This window comes from Pseudophryne corroboree, chromosome 4, assembly GCF_028390025.1.
Source record: "Pseudophryne corroboree isolate aPseCor3 chromosome 4, aPseCor3.hap2, whole genome shotgun sequence".
Lineage (NCBI taxonomy): Eukaryota > Metazoa > Chordata > Amphibia > Anura > Myobatrachidae > Pseudophryne > Pseudophryne corroboree.
The window spans coordinates 578,696,397-578,721,704 of record NC_086447.1 but is presented as its reverse complement, the minus strand read 5'-3'; the positions used below and the strand labels follow the sequence as shown (position 1 = coordinate 578,721,704).

Here is a 25,308-nt window from a genome sequence, read left to right as displayed (position 1 = left end):
ATAACTTGCTAAATGGGTTGTGACATCTGTTGTGTATTTAGCAAACAGTTGTAAGCTTTGCTTACCGCTGTTTCTGATTGTACCACTTACACCATCTGTAGAGGGCATAGCGTTATGATCCCCATTGTTGGCCGACTTTCCTATTTCAGTGAAGGCTTCCAGGCTTTGCTGTGTCCCAGCAGATTTGAAGAGCATTCGCAGACGACCGTCACATATGCACATTAGTTAACCAACTTTCCCTGGCAGCAGTAAGCTGCTGGGAACTCAGTAGAGGACAATACTGAGGCAGAGGATACTGATGGATCTCTATGGACATGTAAGTAATGTTCATAAAAATTAAATATTCCACTGGTATCTAGTAATGTCAAATTGAGCTCTGTGTCTGCTGCTCAGGGATAGATTTATTATCAATTTGCCATTTTAAATTGACATTAAGAACACACTACAGTAAGCCAGGCATGTGTTGCGCTACTGTAATGCACCTGAATGCACTTTATTTTTTATTATATTAATATTTTGTTTATTGAAAGTGGGTACTGTTCCAACATGCAAGTCATCTGCTCTGAGACAGTGGTGCTGTCACAGCAAGTGGGGTGGTACCGGCATAATGGCATCTCTTTTGGGCGTGTGCACTGATGAACCAAAGGAGCTTCTCACCATCTGTATCCGAACCTGGTCATAGGGGCAAAGCAGGGTCGGATTAAAGGCCACCTGGGTCTGATGCTGAAAATGTTAAAGGGCCTATACTGAGAAGGGGAGGATCTGTGACCGGTGCTATGTGGGTGTGTACACCCTCTACACTGTCAGCCCCACTGTCTCCCTAAATACATTAAGAGTGAAAAAAAAAGTGCAGAATGTTTTGAGAAATCTAGAAGTGCAATTTTAATTCTTATGATTTATAGCTGTGTGGCCAGCTAGGCATCTTTTCATCATTATGCTGCCATGATGGTAGGCCTATTATTATGTGGAGGCCTGTAGCTGGAGCTCTATACGCAATGCATCATTGTTAAATACATGAGACATAGGAGAGGAGAACACTGCTCCAGCCCTGACATTTAATTTACATATTGAGCCAAATGAAAAACAAGAAAAAAACAAGCATACTTGCAAATCAGTGGTCACTGCTGCAAAATTCTCCCATTGAAGGGCCTGTCTGCTGTTGTTTGTACATGAACTGCCCCACTGAATATATCAGTGCTACCCATGCTGATGGTATACTATCCTTTCTGAAGCCAATGTAAGAATAACAGAAAGAAGGGGAGATGTGGAGCAAGCTTGGAAATCCCAGCAGCATAGTTGTGACCTGGGTTCAGTATGTGTGACCGGTATTCCGATCTTTGAAATCCCGACAGGGGTGAGGGAAGTATTCTATCCCCTCTACCCTCTAGCCCTAACCCTCCCTTTCTGCGGCCTTGCCCTAACCACCCCCCTTAGTGCCTAACCCTAACCTCCCCCCAGTAATCCCTAGACTAAACCCCCCCACCTCCCCAAAGCCTAATCATAACTCTCCCCCCCTTAGTACCTAAACCTAACCTCCTCCCGGTGGTGTCTAACCCTAACCCCCCCCCCCCCGGGTGGTGGCTAATCTTAACCCCCCTCCCCCCAGTCCAACCTGCCTGTCGGCTGTTGGTATTCCAGCGTCAGCATTCTGACAAGTGTTGGGATTCCGGCATTGGTATACGGACTGCTGGTATCCTGACAGCCGGTGTCTTAACCGAATCCCTGTAACCTAATTAGTGCAATAATGTTTTAAATTAAATAAAACATATTCTGGATTAGTCCCATAATTTTGCCACTCTAGATCTCTAGATTCTCACCTGACTTCGAGGAAGAATGATCCCTGTCTATTTATATCAGTCTAAACAGGCCCTGTCTCTGTGGTGCTGATATCGTATTTACTGGCTCTTGCTTAAATTCATATACTGTAATCCAGCATGAGACATGCAGTATGTTTATTGAAATCAGTTTTGAAAAGAAACTTATAAAGTTCAGTTAAGAACTATCATGTACACTAGTAATGGAAATACTATACTTTTTTAAAGTAGCATATAATTAGGAAGTCACTATTACACACCAATCCATATTTGATGATGATAAGTACAATATACACCTATGTAACCGACTGCCTTCTGAAGTGGATGTGAAACTTTTATTGGCAATGTGTGACAGCATTTCACCATATTAAATCCAAATTGGAGATACCACATGTGGCAGAATCTAACCACTACATTGCTTTGAAGATTTTTTTTTATTATATATAATATATAAATTTTATATAATATATATATTTTATTAATATTTTTGCAATATTTTTCATTTTGATACCTATTGATCAAGGGATCAGAGCCTTGACACAAGAAGAAGACAAGGAGGAGCAGTAAACAAGGAGGTATCTAAAGAAATTCACCATTCACCATTCCCTATCTAAAAGCTGCTGAAGCACACAACTAACAGCAATACATATATTTACTTGCAGGGGGGAGTGCAGTTTAAGAAACTTTGCAATTTGGCCTCAAAAGTATAATTTCTTATTGCCAGATATTGCAGCGATAAGAATGGTTTTGTGCTGTGGTTTTTCATCAAAACTAATGTCATGACAGCAGCTCCAGTAAAGCTAGGTACACACATATACATTCATCTTCCCAATCACTTAATAAGGGCTGATTGGCCTGGTATGTATGCAGGAGCTTTAGCCACTAAGCAGGTTAAAACACTCCTGCAAATGATCACATCGGGAGGACGCATCTTATGAGCAGTTTAATATTTAGGATGCCTGATCCATTGAAGACTGTACACACTAAGCTAGATATAGCTCAGTGTGTATGTGTATACACAGATCAGAGTGTTTATCTGATCTGCAGAGTGTCTACCAGGCTCCAGCAAAGAGTGTATAGTAAACTCATTCATATTAAGGGGTCTATTTATTAAGCCTTGGATAGAGATATAGTGGATCGAGATAAGGTGTCAGCCAATCAGCTCCTAAATGTCTTGTCACAGGTTGGATTTGAAAAATGACAGTTAGAAGCTGATTGGCTGGTACTTTATCTCCACCCAAGGCTTAGTAAATAGACCCCTAAATCTTGGGTTCTGACCCAGCTTTCTAACTGTGCATTAGGCACAGCAACAAATTGTCAACAGTGAAGGCTTAGAATGACCAGCATCATCTTCAGAATTTTCCCAGTCTGCAGACCCCATTCAGAATTATGGTGGTCATTCCGAGTTGATCGCAGCCAGCAACTTTTTGCTGCTGCTGCGATCAGCTAGCCCACGCCTATGGGGGAGTGTATTTTAGCTTAGCAGGGCTGCGATCGCTTGTGCAGCCCTGCTAAGCTAAAAAAATTTCACACAAAACAAGACTAGGCCTGTACCTACTTACCCTGTGCGATGGATCCAGCAATGATGGGCTCGGCTTTGCCGTCACTCTTCCGCCCTCCGTTCTCCAGGGAACGCCTGCGTTTTACTCACCACTCCCCGAAAACGGCTCCAATCGGTCCGGATCCGCCCTGCACCGCCCTCTTCCTGTCAATCTTCTTTGCGGTCCATCCTGCGACCACTTTCTTCTTAAGCCGCGACGTAACCCGGCAACCCCTGTCGCTGGGCAACGTCGTGCCCGTGCACTGCCCCTGCTGCGCATGCGCATTCTGCACCCGTTTGCACCGCATCGATAAACCGCTGCGTGCGAACGGGTCGGAATGACCCACCTATGAGAGCTGTGGTCTTCCAAGTTAGTTTGCCTAACACAGGAGGTATCTCATGAGCGCTGTCTATTTGTTATTCATATCATTATTTGAAGCTCTGCCGACATTATTGCTGTCGACAGTCAAAATGTTGAAAGCATTATGTTGACAGGACAATGTTGATGCAGTTGTAATGTTAAGTAAAGAATTGTAACTGTGTCAGCATTATAACTTTAAATATGATATTAAAGAATCATATTTAAAGTTATAATGTTGACACGGTTACAACTAATTAAATAACATTACAGCCATGTCAGCATTGTCCTGTTGACATAATGCTGTGAACAGCATTACTGTTGACTAAGTATCTACTTCCCCATAGCTCTACCCCTATCAAGAATTATGCACAATGTGGAGTGAATCGGTGACAATGAGTGATCCTTACGAACACTAAGCTTGTGCCCCCCGCTGGGTATGCCAGAGACAAGCATGCACTTAAAACAAATACTCCCATTGCCCTGTCTTTTTTCAGCTTGGCATTAAGAATGAGGGTTCATTTAATACCTTCCTGGAACATTAGTTTTACATTTTACATGGCTTCTTGTTTTTTTAAACTGATATATTTGTATCGGACAACAAGGAGTGTTCACATTGTTTAAGGGTAATGTAGCATAAAGTTGCTGTAGGCATTACTCATGTACAGTAATCTAGATTACGTTGTATCCCCCTCATAACTATAACATCTCTTAGTTTACTGACTCAGCCTTTCTTTCTAATTTATAGATAACTGGAGGCACTTTGCTGCAATATACATTTCCTGAGGTCAGTGTGAATTGAACTATGGTCTTCAGTATTAAAAGGAATAATAAATAAAAATATCTTTTTTTTATACTTTTAATACACACATAAGAATATATCCAGTACTTTCCCTCCACAAGTTTGCCATATATACATGATCTATGTCAGGTCCAATAAATTCGATGTCTCCTTTTAATGATATAGGAGTTTTTAGGACTACTTGAACCACGGTGGCATATAGCATAATCATATTGACTTCTTGTTACGGCATGATGAAGATTTATTATTCCTCACGGACTAATAATGTTTCAAATTTTGTGTTGGTCAATAATTCCTGTACCAATAAATCATGTTATTGTCGCACAAGTCAATATCTACTTAGAGTTTTCTCAAGGATTTGGTAAAATATGCTGATGATGTCCTGGATATGAATGCATAATTCTTCCTTAACACAGTGCAGATTGTTGTAACATATGCCATTTATTTTACATAATTTAGCAAAAGAAATGTAATAAAATAATAAAACTATACATTTCACAAGAAGCTTATTTTGTTACCCCTCTTCGGTCAAGTTGGTCTTTACCCTTACTTTACATATACAGTATAAACATATTCACTAAATATTTACTTTAATGATAGCAATACGCACTGGCATCTTTAAACCTGTCGTGAATGTTTGGTATAAAAACTGAGAGGTTCTTCTGCAATTTCCTTTATTTTCTGTATGTGTAAAAAGTAGATTTACAACACAAAAAAGAAAACAAACTCCTAGGGAGTAGCATCACCATTGCCCCATGACATTTGGATTGCCAGGCACCCTGTACCAAAAGGTGCTCCTGGTCCTGATTTTATTCCTGGGCCTGGTGGCCCCTTCCCCTACCTTGGAATGTCATCATGACATCACATGTCCGGGGAACAGGGCTGATTTTATGCCCCGCTATAAAATAAGACTGGCCATTACTATACAGACATGGCAGTAACAGTGCCTGGCTCTCAAACTTACAATGATTTATATTTAAATAAATTGTTGTATTAAACACAAAGTTAAGAGCACTCACGGGATGGGCCACTCAATCTTAGTGGCGAGAGGAGTGACAAACTAAGGAGACTCCGTGCCACTTGTTCAACTTAATGACATACTATGTAATTCTTCTGGATGTACCCGAGTCTCTCCTGTGTCAGACTAAAGTGTATACCTTGTACTTACACATGAGAATGGGAGCGAGGGCGACAGAGTGGTCACAGCTTTACTCACATACAGAGTTGTAGTTAAAACATTAGGCATGTTACAGTTCAGTCATTGGCAAATAAATGATGGAAAATTGCATTTTATTATAGAACACATTAAAAACAGCCATCTATTCAATATATTATCAAAATTCATGCCGCCTTCTGAAGCAAAGCCTGCTTTAGTTATAAAAGCTGGCTTTAGATAAAACAGAGTTTGAAATATTGTACTATGGTCCCATGCATCCATTCAGGGTAATACACAGAACACTGATAAATGATGATCCAGCCAATCAGTTCCTGTCATATTTCAAACACATGACAGTGAGGAGTTGATTGGCTGAAGCACTATATCATACGTAACAAGTTTTAAAGCTTGTTGCATATGATAAAACTTGTTGATAACTCACCCTTTATTTTTCCAATCCTCAGGATGGAATAATTCATCCACTGTCATTTCACTGCAACAATGTCTACCACCACATATTGGCACTCAATGCAAACTAAATAATATAGAGAATTGATGCACAGATATCTATCTATCTATCTATCTATCTATCTATCTATCTATCTATCTATATGTTAAATTTGTATATTTTATTACCATAGATTATATCCTAATCTCTCAAAATATATATTGATATTGAATTTGAACTTGTCCTTCTTCAAGAGGAACGCTGTATTCTGTAACGTTGGCACATGATGAGGAGAGAGAGAGCGTGGGTGGGAGCATGAGCGGGCATGCACGTGGCATGACATCATCATGACACATCCCATAGGTTAGAGGAACTGGAAGTAGGATTACGTCAGTGATGCTGCACCATACAAATGAATGACAGCCAGACTGAGCGGAGGGGGTGGCGGGCGCAATGGGCGGGAGGACAGAAATGAGCACACTCTGTGATTGCCGATACTGCAGCAGGTGTGTGTGAGGGGGTGACAGACATTAGGGGGTGCCTGTGCGCACCTGGCACCCACCCCCCTGCGCACGCATATGTTCTAAGGGTGAGATTCAAATGATGTATCACACCCAATTTCCTTTCTAAAATGATCTACATTATTGTGCATATTGCGCCCATAGAAATCAGGTTTAGCTGTGTAAAGGGTTGGGTGCCTCGCTACTCCGTGGGTAGCGAGCTGAAATAATGATACAACGTCCCTGAGGGCAGAAACAGAACGAGTGTGGAAAGGGGTGAAAAGAATTGAATCCCGCCCAAAGTATTAATTTGTGTGAACAGTAATCAGAATCTATTGCTGAAATTGTGTAAGATTTACTGAAAGACTCTGCATACAGTAGGTTTGCAAAGCTCCAAACTGAGCTCCAAAATGTTTCTGAGCTACATGATATCATTAAGCTAGTATGAATAGCAGGTTAGTTACAAAGCAGGAAGTGTCTGAGGCTCAGTGCAGAATTAGCTCCACAGTGTAACTTAATTTGTACAAGTGCACCTAGACGTCTGCCAATATCATGGGTTTGTGGAGAAAGGTGATCATAATTGTGGATAAGCAGAATTTTGCATAGACTGATGGTTAGAGTTGGGTGACATGAGAGCGGCTTTTACAAAATGCAGAGTAGGCACATCAATGGCCCGAGCTTGGCAGATCAGTGCAAGCAGCAGTATTTGGGTCTAGTCCTGTGCCATTATGGAAACTATATTCAGCACTCATACTGCACTTCAGCAGAGCAGCACATTTCTTACTGCACTCTGATTTTTCTGCCTTTTTAGTTTGTGAAGGCATTTCCCAAATGCAAAAAGTCACGTGCAAGTTCTTGAGTGTATATCGAGTGTACTACATAAATACAAAAGGTATGTACTCAGCTAAAAAGTTGATCTAATCATTTATGCTTATTATAGTATTATTTTCATATATACTACTGTAGATGGAAGTATTGTGCATTTAAATGTCTGATATAAAGGAATACAAAGGAACAATTTTATCAAGTACTGAAAATGAAGTTTATACTCATTACTCAGGGAAAGTAATTTTCAGTTAAAGTCAATGAAATGATGGATAAGGCACTGAAAACTGAAGTAATTACAGTCATTCTAATATTCCTATTTAAATGCATGGAAAACTGATTAGCTAAAGGCAGTTCACTGTACGCATCAGAAATAGCACCTATTTAATATTTATGCTAATGTAAATATATTTCCAAAGAAAAGGTTAGGGGTGATATGTGGGTAGAAAACAGTGACATGCACACAGGCACGCAGGTCCTACACATTAATGGTACACAACTGGCATTAATGTTTATGAAAAAGCTATTATAAACTGGCCAGTGAGTTGTGATAAATGTCACTGCATTACTTCTGTTGCAAGGGACTATGGGTATTATTGTGGAAAATAAGCCTACTGCAGTCAGTCTGTTAACAGGAAAATTGAATTCAACAAAGCTTCATGATGAATCTGAAAGAAGCAGAAGTGTGATACCATCTATACACATGTTGGCATGCACTTAATATTCTCCATCTAGGGATGCTGTCAATGTACCTACCGGCTGTCAGGATTCCGGCGTCAGGAGACCGACGCCGGAATCCCGACAGCTGGCATTTTGCTGACATATGAAATCCCAACACCCTCCCGGTATTCCTACTCAGTTGGTGGGTCCACGCCACCCACCGAGTGGGAGTAGAACATGTGGCGAGCGTAGCAAGCTCAATGCGTGGCATCCTGTCTACCAAGATTACAGCAAACGGGATGCCGCTGTCGGTATAGTGACAGGCGGCATCCCTTATGCAGGAATATCATATAGATCACCTCCATCTACAGTAGCTGCAATAAATGACATGTCTTCATACTTTGGAATGTTGTCATTTAATTGTAAATTTTTTTTCGATTTTATGCTTCTTTGACCTTTCCAGACAACAAGGAGCAAAATCAATATATTCATATAATCAATTAATAGGCTACATGTGGACATGAGGGAAATACAGTACTCTGACAACAGTGAGAATTTGAAAAGTTTGTAAGAGCCAGCAATTGTATCTGAGATATGTAGCTATATGAAAGAGCTAAAAAACCATGTAGTAGAGAAAATTTGTACCGGAAAGCTTAAAAGTGCCTAGCATGGTATGTGCCAGGAGATTATTATTATTATTATTATTATTATTTTTTATTATTTTATTATTATTATTATTATTATCATCGCTTATTTATAAGGTGCCATAAGGGATCCGCAGCACCATTGGCTTTTCTATAATGGGCTCAATGTGTGCAGGCCTACCCCGCACACACTGCACCCATTTTAATACTTACCTTTTTGGAGTCCAGCGTAGGGCGCTGCAGTCGCAGCGGAAATTGCCACCAAAATGGCCGATACGCATGCGCAGTAGCCAAATTGGTCTCAGGATCATGGCAGGCACCATGTTTCCGGAGACCTGCACATGCACAGTAGACTCCGGCACAATGCTGGAGTCTATAGCGACGTACAGAGGAGGGGGCCCACCCGGAGGTGCACACGGGACCATCCTCTATTGGAACACCCCTGCGCAGCTCCCCCATTACACAGTACATAAACAAATGAGCAAAACAGTTTAAGACAATATAGAACAAGTATGGAAAACCAGGGGTTAGGTGCCATCAGAGGGAGTAAGGAGTATAAGATTGTGTAAGTAAGAAAAGGAAAGGCACATGAGGGAAGAAGGCTCTTGTAATCTTACAATCTAAAAGATATCAGTTCAGATTTAAAAAATATGCTATCGTAGTGTAAACCAAAAAAGGTAACTAACTAAAAGGTAAAGTATGTAGTAAATTTAAATAGGTTTTCCTCTAGCATTTTAGCTGGAGATAGCTGGGATCATAGTAAAGAAACAAATGTGGAGAAATCACAGAATTCTCCGTATATTCTTTTCCCTGTCAGATTTCTGCAGACTAGAGGTGGATTTAGACCTCATAGGGCCCTAAGCAAGAGGCCAATTTAGGGCCCCCTCCCTCAAACAATCCATAGCACTATATTTTCTGATTTATGCCCCTTATATTATTTGCTGTTTTTCCTCCTTATATTGTATTACAGTATATTACTTTCCTCCTTCACTGATTGCACCATGTCCCCTCACCTCTAATTTCCATTATTACACCACTCAGTTACTGCATTTTAGATCAGTGCTCCCCTCGCTGTATGTAGCAGCTCCCCATACCCTATTATTACACCTTCATTCATTGACTGCATTGTATATGAGTGGCTCAGGATTACTGATTGTTGCAAGGCCCATCGCCTAAAATACTCATTATTATCCCCCTCACTCACTGACCGCATTTTATAACAGCATTTTATAATGCCCATTATTATTTATTACACCCCTCAGTCAGTGACTGTATTGATTATAATGTATACCAGTGCTTCCGCCCCCTCACTGATTGTAGTGCCTGCAACAATCAGTGAGGAGAGGTAGGGTTAGGCATTGATATAATGGAGTCACATTGACTGAGGGGTGCAATAATGGGTATTATTAGGGATGGAGGACAAATAAGGCATGGGGGATGCTACAATCAGTGTTGGGTGGGGGGCTGGTACATATATACAATGTAGGCATCAGTACCATATAATTATTTTTATTACACGTAATCACATTAGTGTTGACTGCATTATATGTGAGTGACTCCCCGTCCCCCCCTTATAGATTGCAGCAACCTAGCAGGTCCCCAATCTCTTATAATAGCCATTATTACACCCCTCAGTCAGTGTGACTGTATATATTATATATTACTGCCCCTCTGATTATAGCAGACGGATGATGTACTTAAAATAACACTACACACCTGCCCCCGCGTGATTGGAATTTAAAATAGCCATATGTTATACAAAGATAAATAAAAATGATTAAAGTACACTGGAAGACCTCATGTTTTTCTCTGTGCGCGTCCTGCATCCTCTCTCTGCGCATCTGACGTTATATGCATGTGTGGGTCACATGCACAGTTCATTGCACAGTACTGCAGGACTGAAGTCACAGGTGTGCACTGGACTCGTCACCCAACAGCTGTCTAATAACTGGTAGCCTGCCAGGAGTATACAGCCAGCCCAGCTCTTGGACAAATTCGGCAGAGATTGCAACAATCTGCAGAAAATGCCCTATGTATACCCTTGTTGGCGGTTCCCCTGGGACCCACAGGACCCTAAGCAGCCGCTTTGATTGCCTTGTGGTAAATCCACTACTGCTGCAGCTCCATAGATAGTAATGGGAGCTTTGCCGGAACAATGTTTAAATAATGTAGCATTAATAAAATGGATTTTGTGCAAAATGAATATTACTTCTGCAGTGGCGCACGCAGGGGGGGGGGGGGGGGGGGGGTTGTGAGTACCCAGAAACCCCCCCTGACCAGCCAAATTCTTTTTATCTGAGACGGAGACAGCTGTGTCTCCATCTCAGTACAAACCGTGATCGCGACCGCTACCATGATCGCGATCACTAAAGCTGCTGCTGCATGGAACTCTCGTCGGGGCAGAGCTCAGACTTCACAACAGCCAGTGCCAGCCTGACGCATAACACGTACAGCACCAGACTCAGGAGGGAGCTGCTCTACTGCAGAGTGTGAGTGACCATCCGTCACTCACGCTCTACACCGCCGCGGCCACCCGCTCACCAGCACCTACCCGCTCTCCTGCCCGCTTGCCCAGGACACAGAGAGCACAGCACAGCTGTGTGTCCTCCCTGCTCCCAGCCCTTCCGCGATGCAGGGAAACAAACAGGGGGTAGCCGTAGACTGACAGTGCAGCATTTGGTGACGAAGGGGGAGCTGGAGCTGCACTATAACAGAGAAGGTATGTGCTTCTGCATGGCTGGCAGCTCCCCCTGTATACTGTGTGTGCATTTGTCTGCATGCCTCTGTACAATGTGTGTGTCAGTGTGCCCATATACTGTGTGTGTGTGTGTGTGTGTGTGTGTGTGTGTGTGTGTGTGTGTGTGTGTCAGTGTGCTTCTGGTCCCTGCGTCAGTCAGTTGGGATGTATTTGCGTGACCGACGCCGGGATATATATATATATATATATATATATATATATATATATATACATAAATAAATATTTTTTTATATATAAATTTATGTGGAAACCCCCCTCGGTAAATCCTGCGTTTGCCCCTGATGGTGTTATGTCTGTTGGCCTGGATAAAGCAAAGCAGGAAATAAACAGTTTTCTTTCTGTTTTCTCTGAGCAGTGGCACTGCAGCGGCTTTGCAGATCCCTCCTGACCAATTCTACTCATGCCCCCGCTAAGCCTTATTTTGCTGTTTTTCACATTTGCAAAAGACTTCAAAAAAGGTCCTCCACAGCCCAATTTTCTCCTCGCTGGGACCAGCCTTTATAGTTTGGACTGCAAAGGTAGAGATTTCATATAAATACAGAAATAATAAAATGTGAAAAAAGTGGATAATAAAGAAGTGGCTTCAACACATTTTACTAAATATACCCCTGAGAATGAAAGCCCTGAGAATGTTTATCAAAAGAGCTACTGTATAAGTTTTTCCACACTGGGATTGCCGCTAAAGCCTAGTGATATCATGTTTTCAATAGCCTGGGACGGCCACTTCAGCCAGGCAGGGTAAAGCCGATTCATGCAAATATGACATGTAACTGGGCCACACTTGCTTACTTTGATAAACATTGTATGGTGATTGTGAAAGCGACACCCATGCACAGAGCACTGAAGAGAGCATGCACTGCTCAGTATGGGAGACTTTCCATAAAATTCACTTACATTCAACTATAAACGAGCCCCGCAGCAGATAATTATTGGATGATTCAGAGGTGGATGCTAATGCAGGTTGCGGCTATATGTTAATGCTGTGGCCGATGGGCATCCTATTTAGATACCCATCGGCTGCCGTGCAATCTGACAAGATGTATTAATCAGAGTACCATCGGACATTGCATCTGCCTTTGGCAAGCACATGCACTGAGCAGCCTGGATGCATGTTCAGACATTTGTGCCTAATGGCTTCCTTGAAAATATATATGTAGGATGATTTACCATAGCCATGACTGTACAATGTAATTTCTAGCATCTTAAATTACCTTCATTCTCGCTCTTCCTCCAGGATTATGTAATTTATAACACATCCTTGGGCACATAGTCACTCATGTAGGGACGGCCATTGACCATCGATGATTAACAACCACTGGTTTGCCACCAATGGTCAGTGGTTTTGCCGCCGATGGCAAAGATCTGATGGATCTCAAAGTAGCAGAACTAGCGAGTGGTGAGCCTGGTTGCAACCATATGCATTGGGCTCCACCACATACTCCAAAGAGGGTCTCCAAAAAATGGGGCACAGTCTCATTGAAAAGGGGCATGGCCACACAATAGCACCTCCAATTCAAATTAGTAGTGCAACTTTATTCACATTACATTGCACAGTAGAGCCCCTTATTCACAATATTCCACACAGTAGTGTCCCTTATACACGTTACGCCACACAGTAGTAGTGCCTCTTACACATTATGCCACACAATAGTACCCCTTAAACACATTGTGCCGCACAGTAGAAGTGCCATTTATGTGATACCCCACTTAGAGCGCTCTTTAATGACATACAAGAGGTATCACATCTTAAAATAAAAGAGGCTTATATATGGAATTTTTATTTAAAGGGTACTGTGTATGAAGCACTGTACGTTTAAGGAGGTCTGCCAATCTCCTATCTATATACTATACATATTTGCCAACATTGTTTACCATTGGTGACAGTGGAAGGCACAAGAACAGTGCCTGGGGAAGACATCCAGCAGCACTGACACAGAGGGAATCATTAGGATACTTGGGAAGACAGTTATATATATGAGCCCACACTGACCGTTGGGCATTCTGAGGTGGCTGTGGCAAGAATGGACTGCACTAACAGAGTCCCACTGATGATGGCTGTCTGTGAGCCACATGTGAGTGGGCTGAGGTGATCTGGCAGAGGGAGGAGCTTCACTGTGATGTGCTGTTGGGCAGAGTTGCAGAACATTCGAAGTGGCGGTGTGGGCGCAGCAGCATGACCGGACCCTAGCACCAGTGAATTTCAGGCTGACAGGTGGAGCTATCCCTGGAGGCAGCTCTTACAGCGGAGGTGCAGCTGAAGACAAGAGCCAGCATCATGCTGATGAGAAGCAGTCACTGCTGCGAGAGATGGACCTGGGCTGGACCTGGGATATTAACGCTAGACTTACCTTACTGCCTATGAGTGACAAAAGGAGGACCGCAGACAGCAGCTCAGTGTTACTGGGGATAGGCAGGAGTGAATTTAGGGGTCAGGCCGCTCCTAGGCACATTATTGTCTGCCCCCCTCCCCATCACATTACTGTTCTATTAATTTCAGGGCCAGTCCAAATACATCGGTACCACCAAAGCAGCCCCAACCTCACCCAACTACTACCTCCTGGACCACAATTTGCTGCCCATTGTCCTACTCCTGTCAGTTGAAAAATAACTAAGTTGGAAAGAAAAAAAGAAAAAAAAAGAATCACCTGGCCTCATCATCCTGGTATGCTGTCCCCCAGCAATTGCTGCCCGTAGACACATGCCTCACATGCCTAGTGAGAAATCCACCTTTACTGCTGGGGGCCCTGTTGCACTGCTGGTAGTTCCATCTCTTGGTTCTCAGACAACAGTGACGGCCTGTCAGCAGTTTCCTTTTCTTAGAGCCGGGGCATAAAGATTAGTGCCACCCCTGGTGGCCTGCCAAACCCCACCCCTGCCCTGATTGGTCCACAGCAGAAATTTTCATAGATTGGTGCAAACCATTTATGGTTCCCCATTGACAGTTTAATACCATTGATGTTAACAATTAAAGGAAATCCTCAATGGTTAATCCACCCATCCCTACACTCATGTGGTCATCAGTCATCAGTCCTCCTTATTTTTCTATCCAGTGTTTGCGTTATGGTTGAAAAATAGTGATGAAATAATCATTATGTTGCGCACACCAAGACCAGCCTCAGGGAGACTGATGGACTCCCCAAGGAGATCACTACTATTTCAGGAATTATTCTAAATACATTCAGGAAGCGTTGGCAAGTATAACCTGTGCGCTGAAACATAGCTCTTCCGTTACCACATTGCTGTTTTTGTTTTAAGAGCAAAACTATTTACATGATTTAGCATAATATGCCCAAGATAGACATGTAACTGCTTTGCTTGAGCTATTGAATTATACAATATCTATAGCTATAACTACATTACGTCCTAAACTGAGTGTGGCTCCTAAATTGCTGCTGACCATAAAGTTAATCAGGCAGAGATGTTGTGTCATCTACTGGAACAATCTTTACCCACAGGCAAACAAGGAATTTCCAGAAGTTTGTGTGATATGTAGACAACTAGAGCTCATACTGCATAATGAATGAAAACATGTTGTACACAGCTAGGTACATTTCACGTTCCCTGCTGCTTCTTCAGCACTGAGTGCATGTTATACTCAATTTAGGTCCATGCAATGAGTCATTCTGACAAGCATAAACTCCTTGTGGTTTCTGTATTAACCAAGTCTCAGCAATGCATGACAGTTCAAAGCTGTGCTCTTTTGCAGGTAATAATATGTACCATTGGGTCTTCTAATATATAATTGTATGCCTTTTTGTTGTCTTTTTTTACTGTTCAGCAATAAAAATAATTTCAAAGTACTGATTAATGTATGTTATAAAAAATACAAATTTTATTATGACACAATTTTTTTTCTCAAAAATAAGTCTTATGTTATTATAGCTACTTATTATATGCAGTTGATCTACTTTTGTAAAAAGCATAATTATTCTCAACTTATATTTTCTATGTTATTATGTTTTTTTTTGCTAATTGTATTTATTTTAACTTAGGTAATATGCTTTTAAAAAAAATGCAAAAGTCAGCTTTATAATATAAACAGCTACGTGCCATAATAAACTGAGTTAAAGAACAGAGAAAATTTCTAAAAGAAAATACGCTGAGGTAACTAATAAGTAGAAATAGACGCAGGTCTAGAAATTAGTAAAAAAGGCACAATAGCGTTATTTTACATACAACAAAATATGTCGATGCACAGTACTGAACATGTCATTTTGCACAAATGTGTCTTCCTTGCACATACAAAGGTACATGTACAGATATACACACATAGACATCCCTGAACCTAGGGGCAGGCTCCAATGCAAGTATGTATATCCTGCCTGATGGATGGGGAATGGCCACAACAGCCCGGACATAGGTTCACACATGCTTTGGAAAAGTAATTCCATACATTTTGCGCACAATTATTTGCAAAACAGAGGACCGAATGTGCATGACAGGAACTTTCAAAACCTGTAAGGACAGATGTATCAAGTCTTGGAGAGATATAAATTGGTGAGAGATAAAGTACCAACCAATCAGCTTCTAATTTTCATTTTTCAGGCTGTACTAAAAAATGTCAGAAGTTGTTTCGCTGGTACTTTATCACTCTCCACTTTATCTCTTTTCAAGGCCTGAACATCTCCCCCATAATCTATAAAGCCCTACCCAGGGGCGTTTTAAGAGAGGAGAGGGCAGTGATGCAGCCTCCGTTTCGGGCCCCCTCCTCTCCGGCTGCGAGTAGACTGGCATAATGCGAGTCAACTGTGCATGCGCAGGTCTCTGGCAACATGGCACCCGCACCTTCTTCCCGGGGACATAAACTTTATGTCAGACTCTAAACACAATGGCTAGAAAGAATACTTGCATGCATTTTAAGTTACTGCTGATATGTAATTTTAGATTTATTTAAACATTTTTATAGATAGGATGACAAAATGCAGAACTGATGATTCTGTATGTTTTTTGTATTACAAGTGTTGCATATTTCCCCAATATGGATCATATCTCTATGTATTGCATATCCCTCCCATTGTATACTTTGTAGTGCTTCCAAAACAATTGAGTTGCCTCGTACTTTTGTGGGTAGGAGGATGAATCTGCAGAACATGTTTCTATATGCATCTTCTTGTTTGTATATTGTGTCTCAAACTTTGTGTCTCCCCAAAATGTAATATTATCTTCATATTGCTCATCCCACCCATTATAACCTCTATACGGTTCCCATGGTGGCTGCCATAGAGGTTCATCTCACCATAATAGGCGAGATGAATAATAAACATGATTTAATGATTTGAGAATCTTGGGGCAGATGTATTAAGCCTGGAGAAATGATAAAGCAGTGATAAAGAAGTGAAAAGTGGAAGGTGATATTGAAAAATGACAGTTAGGAGCTGATTGGGTGGTGCATTCTCGCCTTCCACTTATCACTTCTATATCACTGCTTTATAAACATCTCCAGGCTTAATACATCTGCCCCGCATTGTAATTAGTAGTGTGTCTTTCAAACTTTGTATTAGCCCACTATAACAAAGGTGTGCCCAAGATAGCTGCCTCCTTTGTAATACGGCTTCTTTCCTCTCAAACGTAAAGTGCTTTGAGTCCCCTTGGAGACAGGCTATATATATATACAAGGTGAATCATCGCGCCCTAGGGGCACGCTTCACACCATCGCCCCCTTAACCCTTGCACACCCTTGTGGCATGCAATATTTCTATTATATGGAGTATTACCTCCAATCATAATTGTGTGAGTGGTTAAATATTGCACGGACAAAGGGCGTGCGATGGTTGAGGGCCCCTTGCAACAGCGTGAACAGCGCACACAGGGCCTGATGAATCACCTAGTAGGTGCTGTGGTTGGGGGTGTGACGTGGGGCTGCTGTGGCAGGGAGGCACTTGTGTGACATCACACGCAGAGGAGGCTCCGGGGCTCAGAGAGTATGCGGCGCAGGGACGGCTATGAAAGCCTTCCGCTGCGCCGCTTTCAAACACATGTATGCCGGTGGCCGCAGCAGCTTTTGCTCCACCTGCGCCGCAGCTAGGGAGTGGGGATTATTGATGCCAGAGGGGTCAGGCGGACTGGTAGCAGGACATAGGATGCTGCAGTAAAATGATTTTTTTCCCCCCTGGCAGGTACAGTACCTTTTTTTATGGTCTGTACCGATTTCTCTCCAAACTTCCATTAAAAGTATATGAAAGTGGGCGTGGCCACGACACTGTACCCATGACCACGCCCCCCTTTTCAAATTTGTAGCGATTTTTATGTGTAAATTGTAGGAGGGTATGTTGCTGCAGATGCAGATGGCCTATTTTGGGGTGTGGACCTGGAGCTGCAGCTCCATCAGCCCTAATGTTAATCTTGCTCTTGGAACACACAGCAGCCAAAGGGCAGAGCCTTCCATTGGATGTAACCTGTGTGGGAGGGCGTTTCTCGCCCAATCAGCTGTGGACTGGGTGTGATCGACCTGCTGCTAACCCAATGAGAGCTCCTAGCCACGCCCAGCGTTATATACACAGGCACAGAGTGACGGATCTGGGCAATTATATAGGAGCTATATATATATATATATATATATATATATAAAGTATTGTAAAGCCCGGCACTCACAATGTAGTGTGACAAGTCCGGGTGCCCTCCGCAGCAAACGGTAATTCACATTAAGAAGAAAAGTAGCAGCAGCACTCCGTTGAAGTAAATGAATACACGTTTGTTCATTTACTTCAACGGAGTGCCGCTGCTACTTTTCTTCTTAATATATATATATATATATATAATTTTTAACATATTTTTAAATTGTTCTAAGAGAAAGTAAAGTTCTAGCACAAGTTCTGTGCAAACTGAATTTTGTGGCATAATGTCATTTCGAAAAGATGCAAAGTTCCGGCTTAATAATATTCAAATATAGCTGGGATAATAATAATGCCATTTTATTATCCTCTGTGCTGTGGTTGGATGGGAATAAATCTAAGCAAAACACTTACTGTCAGTTCAACTTCCAGTACAATGAAAGCATGCAAAATCACCCATCAAAATACAGAATGAGCTGACTATTACACAGAAAAGTTTTGATTTTTTTCATATTTCTTTCAAATTATGTGTATTACATTATAATTATGGGTAACACATCAACTTCTCCTTTTTAGCCATTTTAGTAAATCAAACCCCTAGAAAGTAGGGATGAGCGGGTTTGGTTCTCTGAGAACCGAACCCTACCGGACTTCACGCTCTGAGCCCGGTTCCGAGTCAGGCTCAGGTTTTCCCGCCTGACTCGGAAACCCGAACGAGGCAAAACGTCTTCATCTCGCTGTTGGATTCTTGTGTGATTTGGATTCCATATATGGAGCCGCTCGTCGCGGCCATTTTCACTCCAGTCTCGGACAGTGTAGTGAGAGGACGTGTCTCCGTCCTCAGTGTCTGTGTGGGGGCAGGAAAGTGGGGTGGCGAGTCTAGTGCTGTCTTGTGCTGCTCAGTCCAGTGTAGTCAGTGTCTTATGCTGCATCAGTCCAGCCAGTCATAGTGTTGGTGTCCTCTGCTGCTATATGTTCCCAGTGCTGCTGGCTGCTGTATAAGTACCTTGCATTTTTGCTTTGTTGTCTTGCATCAGACCAGGAGTAGTGTCTTGTGCAGCATCAGTTCAGTGACCAGTCACAGTGGTGGTGTCCTCTGCTGCCATATATCCAGTGTTACTGTCGAATAATTCCCGTGATACTGGTGTATAATTCCCGTGATATTGCCGTATAATTCCTGTGATACTGGTGTATAATTCCTGTGATACTGGCGTATAATTCCAGTGATATTGCCATATGTTTCCCGTGATACTGGTGTATAATTCCCGTGACATTGCCGTATAATTCCCGAGATACTGACATATAATTCCTGTGTGATTGCCGTATAATTCCAGTGATATTGCCATATAATTCCCGTGATACTGGCGTATAATTCATGTGATATTGCAGTATAATTCTCGGAATACTGATGTATAATTCCTATGATATTGCTGTATAATTCCTGTGATACTGACGTATAATTCCAGTGATATTGCCATATATTTCCCGTGATACTGGTGTATAATTCCTGTGATATTGCCGTATAATTCCCGAGATACTGGCGTATAATTCCTGTGATATTGCCGTATAATTCCAGTGATATTGCCATATAATTCCCATGATACTGGCGTATAATTCCTGTGATATTGCAGTATAATTCTCGGAATACTGATGTATAATTCCTATGATATTGCTGTATAATTCCTGTGATATTGCCGTATAATTCTCGGAATACTGGCATATAATTCCTGTGACATTGCCGTATAATTCTCGGAATACTGGCATATAATTCCTGTGACATTGCCGTATAATTCTCGGAATACTGGCGAATAATTCTTGTGACATTGCCGTATAATTCTCTGGATACTGGCGTATAATTCCTATGATACTGCCATATAATTCTCAGAATACTGCCATATAATTCCTGTGATACTGCCATATAATTCCCATGATACTGGCGTATAATTCCTGTGACATTGCCGTATAATTCTCGGAATACTGGCGTATACTTCCTGTGATATTGCCGTATAATTCCTGTGATATTGCCTTATAATTCTAAGAATACTGGCGTATAATTCCTGTGATACTGCCATATAATTCCCGTGATACTGGCGTATAATTCCTGTGACATTGCCGTATAATTCCTGTGATATTGCCATATAATTCTCGGAATACTGGCGTATAATTCCCGTGACACTGGCATATAATTCCTGTGATATTGCCGTATAATTCCCATGATACTGCCATATAATTCCATTTATCCTGACGTATAATTCCATATAAATCCATATAATTCCGTATAAATCTAGTCCAGTGGTGCTGCCATATAAATTCAGTGGTGCTGTCCTGTGCTGTATATTATTTACTCCAAATAAAGGGGTTATTAATATTTAATCCAAATAATTTTTACAAGGTTTACCCTGTGAGGTGTATGGGTACGCTCTCTTGTGCCGCATATTGTGTTATCTAACTCCAGAAAAATAATGGAGAACAAACATTTGGAGGATAAAATAGGGAAAGATCAAGAACCACTTCCTCTTAGTGCTTAAGCTTCTGCCACTGGACATGACGTAGACAATGAAATTCCATCAATGTTGTCTGCCAAGGCCGATGCCCATTGTGATAGTAGAGGGCATATAAAATCCAAAAAGCCAGAGTTCAGTAAAAAGACCCCAAAAAAGAAATTGAAATGGTGTGAGGAGAAACGGAAATTTGCCAATATGCCATTTATGACACGGAGTGGCAAGGAACGGCTGAGGCCCTGGCCTATGTTCATGACTAGTGGTCCAGCTTCACATGACGATGGAAGCCCTCATAACTGAGGCCTTGACACTTATGTTGGTGTTAGACATGTGTTCGGTATCCGCCATTAGTGCAGTGGGATTTAGACAATTGATGGAGGTATTGTGTCCCCGGTACCAAATCCCATCTAGATTCCACTTCACTAGGCAGGCAATACCGAGATTTTGCCATTTAATTCCAGTGATTTGGACGTATAATTACAGTGATTTTGCCAATTAATTCCAGTGAATTGGACGTATACTTATTAATTACAGTGATTTTGCCAATTAATTCCAGTGATTTGGACGTATAATTATTAATTACAGTGATTTTGCCAATTAATTACAGTGATTTGGACGTATAATTACAGCGATTTTGCAGTATAATTCCAGGGAATTGGACGTATAATTATTAATTACAGTGATTTTGCCAATTAATTCCAGTGATTTGGACATATAATTCCAGTGATTTTGCAGTATAATTCCAGTGATTTGGACATATAATTATTAATTACAGTGATTTCGCCAATTAATTCCAGTGATTTGGACGTATAATTATTAATTACAGTGATTTTTATGTTTTTTTTCAAAAATCATCCAGATCCAAAACCAAAACCATAACACAAAAGGGTGGTTTTGGCATAACCAAGCCAAACCCAAAACACGAAAGTGGAATTAGAACCAAAATCAAAACACAAAACACGAAAAGTGCCAGCAGCACATCTCTACAGTAGAAAGTAGAATATATTTAACATTCTGTTTTCACTCACGGTATTGGCGATATATTTATTCCACTAATAATAAGATCTCTTTAAATCTCCAAATAAGAATTTATTTTTCATTTGCATGATTTTTTAGATGCATTAGTGTTGCATTGTATGTATATCTTGTCAGAGTCAGATATATTGGATGAAGACATTTCTTAAGACAGGTCCCCAGTTATATTAAGGTTGATAATGGTTGAGGTTATGACTTATACATATGGTATATAAAATTGGTGCATTTAAAAAGGATTTGCAACGAAAACTAATAATGTATCTTTTTTTATTGCTTGCCAGTACACACATTGTGTACTATAGGGTTAAAAGTAATTTATATACAAGGTATGCAAATTATGTACTGTTTGGACTTATTCTGTTCTGTATCTTTTTAGGAAACTTCTAGTGACATTGCGGAAGTGATTGCATCATGCAGCTATTAAATATGATCAATACAAAGTTCTTACATTAAAAATGTAGTTTCATATATTTACAAGTTCTAATTACTGTATTCTCATGTTTAGACTTGTTTTAAGCAGCATAAGAATATATGCATTGTTTTATGAAAATACCAAATTTCTACGACATAAATGTATGTGATAATATATATAGAATGTTTTCAGACCCATCAAGAAATGCATGCTAGTTAGATGTTTGTTTATAGTTTCATTGGCCCTAAACTCAATATTCCCATGATACTGAAACACAAAAGGACTTTCTAGAGAGACACTCACATGGTATTTGGACACAGATCCTGGAGGCATCCATTCGGCAGGCACTTTAGGACCAAGGCCAGGATAATTGACTTATCACATGTCGAGTACTTGGGATGTCCAGACCCTTCAACTTATGAATGATGACCTCTATTGTATAGCTTGTTTACAGTTGTGATGTCATAGCCGTGTTTATTTTGAAATGTATAAAACTGCTAACTGGGACTTTTAAGATCACAGAGTTTCTGTACAGAAGCTTAGAACAGAGCTGTTCATGCACTTGCATATTATATTGGCGCTACTGATACTTGTACTTACACTTTTATATTATGGAATACATAGCTTATTGTGCTTTGGACCACAAGTTTAGATCAGACTACATCTCTTGCAACAAAGTACATGACTTTAACAATCTTTAAATCAGAAGCTCTATATTTATTATACTTCTATGACATTTCTACAGATAACTGTATTTTCTATTTATTTTATTTAAATACATTTAGCTTTGATTTGTTCCATATTTTAAAATCCAAATTTGCGTAGGTCCAAAAATGTAAGATTTTTTGATAATGCTGTAAGAATGAAAATAAGCAGATGTAATAAAATATAACACACAAAATAGCATTACAATGATATTCTAATGACATTTCTAAACCAAGCCGTTATTTTTTAGTAGGTTTACTATGTGGTCCATATGTAAATCAGGGACATTAAAAATATATATAACAATATTTTTTATGTCAAAACAGGTCAGAGATGAGTATCTTAATTCTTGGGTTTATTCGGACCCTCAAGGTTGTGACATGCAGATATGCAGGCACCCACAGCAATAGCAATACTATAAAATAGTAAAAAAATGCCAAGGCATTAAATGAAATAAACAGATGCCAGGGGCTTTTCCTCCTGCCCCCTCTTGTGTGTTGGACAACAAGCCCCATGACTAGTGTTCCGAACAGTTTTGTTAGCCCTCTTGCTACAGTGAAGGCTAGGGTAAGGTTTAAATGAAAAGTTTTTTGAAGAGCAGCCCATATAAATTTCTGCCCAATTTGAAGCTTAAATCTAAAGACATCACTTTACTTAAGTTTAGATAACAGCCTATTAGATACACTTTGACAACCTGCCCTGGAGAGGACATCCCTCCCTGACGTTCTAGACTCTTGACTCTAGGAAAATTCTTCCACTCTAGTCACCATCCAGTCTAGTATGTATGTCAGTGGACATTTCACACTTCACAGGAGTATTTGCAGATTCATTTTTATTAAATTATTAATTTGATTTTAATGTGAGTTTTATTGTTGTTTCCTTCTGTGGCAGTATATATAATGCACTTTGGGGGTAATTCAGACTGTAATGCTGCAGCGGCAGCGATCGCAGTCTGAATTACTTTGTGGAGTGCGCACGTGCAGCGGCCGCACTGCACGTGCCCACCCCAGGAGCCCAGTGAGATGCTATCAGCATCTCACTGGCTGCGATCACCTCTGCCTAACTGACAGGCAGATGCAAGCGCAGGCGGAAGGGGGCATGCAAACAGTGTTAGAACGCCATTGATGGGGCGCGGTCCGGACAATGGAGGCATGTCCGGACCATTGTGTGTTGGGCCACGGTGGCTGTGTGATGTCACACGCAGCCGCTGTGACCTGGAATGCAGGGCGTAGCTCCCTGCCAGTGCACAGAAGCTGTGCAGGTAGGGAGCTACTCGCCAGGTACAAAAGTATCGCCGCCATGCGATGCTTTTGTACCTATGCGGGGGGGGGGGGGGAGGGGGCCGGACTGACATGCAGGGTGGACTAGTCCTGTGCCGGGCGTTCCCCCACATGTCAGAGTAAATGATCGTAGATGTGCTAAATTTAGCACATCTACGATCAACTCTGAATTACCCCCTTTGGGATATACTGTGTAAAAAGAGGCAGAAAAACATACAGGTACATACAGGAGTTAATACTGATCATCACGCAGCTGTAACATATACGATTTTTTCATGGGTGTCCCATCACATATGTACAAGTGAATAAAAATATGCTGATAAGGACATGTAGCTTAGCAGTGCATGGTGTGTCTTTTTATATAGCTGCATTCTGCTGTAACTGGACACTGCCCAGCTTTCTGTATTAGAAACACAAAAGAAGTTTCTACACATTAAATGATTAAATCCAAGTGACACCATGAAAGTCAATTTTACTGTAAAAATCAGTTTGTAGGCTATAGATAGAGCGTGAAAGTATTTCTAAATACATCTCATATCATTTTGTGCTAGACATATATGTTAGATATACAAAGTAAGCTGTGTAAGGGTTATGGCCATAACGGATGCATGCAAACCATTTGGCTATGATGTGATGTTAAGAGTATTTTTTTTTTAATAACAAACTTCTTAGCCATTGTAAAGTAATATTGAGTATATGCAATTACATCTGTATGATGTCCTACACCGTTTCAGCAGCTAGTATTTAGATTTATCCTGCAGGGGATCTGTGCTAAGTGTGCTTTTAGGGGCATGTTGAGTTTTCAGCTTGGCTGCCATATTATTACTGGTTTTCTTCAGCAATGAGTGTTGGCCTGCTAATTGCCGACTAATTTTGCTCTTCATAGGTCAGCACAATAACATGCAGTTTTCCACACAGATCAAACCTGTGAGAGCTTGCCCCTGCTACACATCAATATTTTACTCTTCAGGAGTTACTGTGACGCTGTGCTGTAGGCTGGGGTGTGCATGCATGAGGAAGCCCAAAGCAGCAGTAATTCATTCCTTGCCACAAAAGTCTAAAATGGTGGTATTTGTCCCAATTAGTGATTGAACTAAATTATTTTAAACCTTTAAACCTGTACCCGTTTATCATTTCCAATGAAAGTTAAAGATCTCATATGAAGATTTCATATAAATGGTTTCATGTAGTGCGCTTTAGCAATTTTATATAACTGGTGACAATATAGTAGTTCCGCTTCTGATTAAACTGGTAACTGGTGACAATGTAACTGGTGACAATATGTAACTGGTGACAATATGGTTCCACTTCTGATTAAA

The 25,308-nt window shown here is 41.0% G+C and overlaps 2 long non-coding RNA genes across 3 annotated transcripts in view; one reads left to right on the top strand and one right to left on the bottom strand.

Moving 5' to 3' along the window:
* LOC134909987 (uncharacterized) overlaps nucleotides 1–22,316 on the top strand; it is a 78,609-nt gene extending 56,293 nt beyond the window's left edge. Inside the window, exons 2-4 of the long non-coding RNA XR_010176078.1 lie at nucleotides 4,461–4,499; nucleotides 7,430–7,510; nucleotides 21,969–22,316. This is a non-coding gene — a long non-coding RNA (uncharacterized LOC134909987). The remainder of the gene's footprint in view (nucleotides 1–4,460; nucleotides 4,500–7,429; nucleotides 7,511–21,968) is intronic.
* LOC134909986 (uncharacterized) overlaps nucleotides 1–22,398 on the bottom strand; it is a 66,457-nt gene extending 44,059 nt beyond the window's left edge. The window contains exon 1 of one of the 2 annotated variants that reach the window (XR_010176077.1): nucleotides 22,308–22,398. This is a non-coding gene — a long non-coding RNA (uncharacterized LOC134909986). The remainder of the gene's footprint in view (nucleotides 1–22,307) is intronic. The other variant, XR_010176076.1, reaches the window with a different exon arrangement.
* Nucleotides 22,399–25,308: the final 2,910 nt, after the last annotated feature.